We start from the raw sequence: 4,433 nt of genomic DNA on the forward strand, positions 1-4,433 counted from the left end.
GCCCACTGGTTGACAGTTTTCTAAGCTGCTTCTGCTGCCTCAGACACCTCCACTTTGATGTCCGGCAGACACGAATTTTAACACGTCCCTAACAGACACGTCCCTCCTTTCCTGTAAATCTCCTTGGAAAGCATCACCCTGGAGTCACTCTTGTGAATTCCTGGTCCCTGACGCCCTCCCCAAATCATCCGATGATGACGTCATATCAACTCCCACCCCCAGTTCGCTTCCATTTCTGCCCGTCTGTCCATCACTGCCCTTCTGTCCATTGCACGAGGCCTCTATCTAATCTCTCAGGGACTTTATCGGGCAGCCTCCTAGCTAAATTCTATGCACTAGTCTTGTCCCAATCTAATCTCTGCATCCCCACAAAGGTCAAACACCAAGCCAATCTCATCTCTCAGTCTTAAAGCCCTTGGGGCCGTTCTGGGCAAACTCCAAAGCACAGGTCCTCAGGATGCCCCCCAGCCTTGAATCACACGTCCCATCAAGGGAATCCTGCAGCCTTTGGGCATGGCTCCTGTGCTTCTGAGCTTGGAGTTCCCTTTCTGGTGTCTGCCCTCCCCACTCTGTCCACACACCCCTCACTGGTCCGTAAACCTCAGCTAGAGTTGCACACGTTCTGGGAAATGGCCTCTGTCTCCCCCTCTCGTCTGAGCTGGGGACCCTGCCTGGGAGTCAGGGGTCCCGAGTGCATACCAGCATTGCACTTGGTGCACAGAACCTGCTCCTGGTCTTACCTTCCGCCTTCACTAGGCCTTGAATTTTGAGCATGGATTCTTTGTGTCTCTAGCTCACGGCTGCAGGCCTGACACCCAGCAGTTGTTGGGTGAAGCCTCTTGAATGGGTGTTGCTGGTGTGCAGGGTGTGGAGGTCTCTGGGGGCAGAGACAGGACCCCCCCCCTCCCCCTTCTGTGCGTTTCTCCCTCAGAGCTGACCCATTAGCAGAATTACCTTTCCCCAGGAAGTGCCTGGCCACCAGAGATCATGGGCCACATTCGGCACTGAGTTGACAGCATTGTCTTGATTGAAGTAGCAGTCAGCTAGAGACCCTCAAAGGGGGCGTCCTCACAAAGGGCTGCCCTGAGCACAAATCTGAGATTAAGCGGCACTCTGATGCTGGAACAATGAGGGTAAATCTTGGAGGGCTGCACGCCATCTCAAGAGACCTCGGGATCCTCAGCCTCCACACCTGCTCCTTCCTGAAGTCCCTCCCCCAGAGGCTGAGCCTGGGGCCTGAGTCGCAGCCCTGCCTTCTCCCACAGCGAAGGCTCACCAGTTACTCCTCACAGCGCACCTCAGCAGGCCCAGGGGTGAAAGCGTCCTCGGGTGAGAAGGAAGCAGCGCAGTGCCTCTGTCAACTTTGAGAACGTGAGCAAACAACACGATGCCCGCATGGCAAACCCTTCAGCAAGTCGATGGTCCCAAAGCTCTGCCTTCAGCAAAGTTGCAGGAGGCCCTACCCGAGTCTTGATGGTATAGGTCACTGAAAATAGTTTCAATGATTGATCACCGTGTGATTACTGGCATGCACCCCAGAAGGAAGTAACTTGGCAAATATATCCATAAAAACAGAATCGATTTGAGAGGAATGCTATCCCATTCCAGCAATGAGTAATATTCATCTACAAATACGTAACTAGATAGAAACCACACTGTCTCCATCGCATCTATAAACTTCTCACCACTGTGTTGAATAATTATTAATATTTCTTTTAAGTGATTGTGTGCTGTGTGCTTAGTTGCTCAGTTGTGTCCGACTCTTGCAACCCCATAGACTGTAGTCTGCCAGGCTTTTGTGTCCATGGTATTCTCCAGGCAAGAATACTGGAGTGGGTTGCCATTTCCTTCTCCAGGGGATCTTCCCAACCCAGGAATTGAACCCAGGTCTCCTGTATTGCAGGCAGACTCTTTACCAACTGAGCTACATTGCTTCTTTAAGTGATTAATATTTATTAAATTTTATAATTTGTTTTGATAGGCTATGTCCTTACAATAATTATACCAATAAATCCAAAAGAAATCAGAGCTTTACGAATACAAAATTTTCCCAATTATTTTAAGCATAGGGAATTCTTTTTCTTCAAAGAAGCATGATAAGATAATGGACCAAAAAAATAAAACATGTTATATAACATTAGGCTAAACTCCTGTTGGGAAGAGAAACAGAAATTTAAGGGGAAAAATAATATTTAACTTCTGGCTGTTAAGGAAAGAATAGTTATCATGTATTTTTAGATGGATAGTGCCATGTACCAAATTGCTATAGTATTAGGCTCATATGATCCATTTTAATTTTTAAAGACCAGTATATATCAATATGGTGGAAATTACTTCTTTGCAACTATCCGAACTGATGAAAAAAGGCAGAAGTCTTCTTGAAAGGTGCAAAAGGCAGCGTTGTTCTGTGATGCTCTGTAGGCGTACCCAGGAGAAGAAACTTGACAGCTAGGTATTCTGTGACTACCTGGGGTCCCTCTGGGCACTGAGGGCAGTGCCAGCAGACACACCCAGCCTACAGGAGGGAAGGCCAGAGCCTGAAGAAGGGAACGACTAGCTCGGGAACAATGGCATTCGAGGGCCTGCATGGAGGCCTTAGAGTCTGGGGGAAGGCTCCATGCAGAAGAACCCTCGAGCTGTGGGTGGTAGAGTGAGTCCTGGACAGTCTCCAGGCAGGGCAGATGCTGAACAGAACACCAGAGATGGGAAGCCTGGGGTGTACCGAGCCCAGGATTGCAGGAGGGGCAGGCGCAGCTGGCATCCAGGGCCGGGCTGGAGAGGCCAGGTGGTGGGCGCCCCCGGGGGTCTTAACGGAGCAGAGCATCAGGACCTGGTTTGTATTCGGAGGCCACTCTGACCGCCACAGGAAGACCGGAGGCAGGAGCTCAACTGGGAAATGTCACATGGTTCAGGGGAAGAGACAACATGGATAACAAGGCCTGGAGGAACTGACAGCCCACTGTCAGGGGAGGTGCTGGGGTGCGGACAGAACAGCTAAGCATCCCCAGCCAGCAGTGAAACAGCCCTGATTTGCTGAGGACGTCCTAGGGCCCAGCACACCTGGAGTGACTCCTCTACCCCTCACCAAGGTCCCACAGGCAAGGAGGGCTATTTGTTAATTGCCTACAACTGATGAGGGGCTTTGGCATAGTCAATAAAGCCTTTGACTGTGTGGATCACAAGAAACTGTGGAAAATTCTGAAAGAGATGGGAATACCAGACCACCTGACCCGTTTCTTGAGAAACCTGTATGCAGGTCAGGAAGCAAGAGTTAGAACTGGACATGGAACAACAGACTGGTTCCAAATAGGAAAAGGAGTACGTCGAGGCTGTATATTGTCACCCTCCTTATTCAACTTCTATGAAGAGTACATCATGAGAAATGCTGGGCTGGAAGAAGCACAAGCTGGAATCAAGATTGCCGGGAGAAATATCAATAACCTCAGATATGCAGATGACACCACCCTTATGGCAGAAAGTGAAGAGGAACTAAAAAGCCTCTTGATGAAGGTGAAAGAGGAGAGTGAAAAAGTTGGCTTAAAACTCAACATTCAGAAAATGAAGATCATGGCATCCGGTCCCATCACTTCATGGGAAATAGATGGGGAAACAGTGGAAACAGTGTCAGACTTTATTTTGGGGGGCTCCAAAATCACTGCAGATGGTGATTGCAGCCATGAAATTAAAAGACGCTTACTCCTTGGAAGGGAAGTTATGACCAACCTAGATAGCATATTAAAAAGCAAAGACATTACTTTGCCAACAAAGGTCCATCTAGTCAAGGCTATGGTTTTTCCAGTGGTCACGTATGGATGTAAGAGTTGGACTGTGAAGAAAGCTGAGTGCCGAAGAATTGATGCTTTTGAACTGTGGTGTTGGAGAAGACTCTTGAGAGTCCCTTGGACTGCAAGGAGGTCCAACCAGTCCATCCTAAAGGAGATCAGTCCTGGGTGTTCATTGAAAGGAATGATGCTAAAGCTGAAACTCCAGTATTTTGGCCACCTCATGCAAAGAATTGACTCATTAGAAAAGACCCTGATGCTGGGAGGGATTGGGGGCAGGAGGAGAAGGGGACGACGTAGGATGAGATGGCTGGATGGCATCACCAACTCGATAGACATGAGTTTGAGTGAACTCCAAGAGTTGGTGATGGGCAGGGAGGCCTGACGTGCTGTGATTCATGGGGTCGCAAAGAGTTGGACACAACTGAGCGACTGAACTGAACTGATGAGGGGCTTCCCTGGCGACGAAAACAGTAAAGAATGTGCCTGTAGTACAGGAGACCCCGGTTCAGTCCCTGGGTGGGGAAGATCCCCTGGAGAAGGGAATGGCAACCCACTCCAGTGTTCTTGCCTGAGAAATCCCATGGACAGAGGAGCCTGGCAGGTTACAGTCCCTGGGGTGGCAAAGAGTCAGACCTAACTCAGCAATCG

This window comes from Bison bison, unplaced genomic scaffold (genome assembly GCF_000754665.1).
Source record: "Bison bison bison isolate TAMUID 2011002044 unplaced genomic scaffold, Bison_UMD1.0 scf7180017864353, whole genome shotgun sequence".
In the NCBI taxonomy this organism is placed as follows: domain Eukaryota; kingdom Metazoa; phylum Chordata; class Mammalia; order Artiodactyla; family Bovidae; genus Bison; species Bison bison.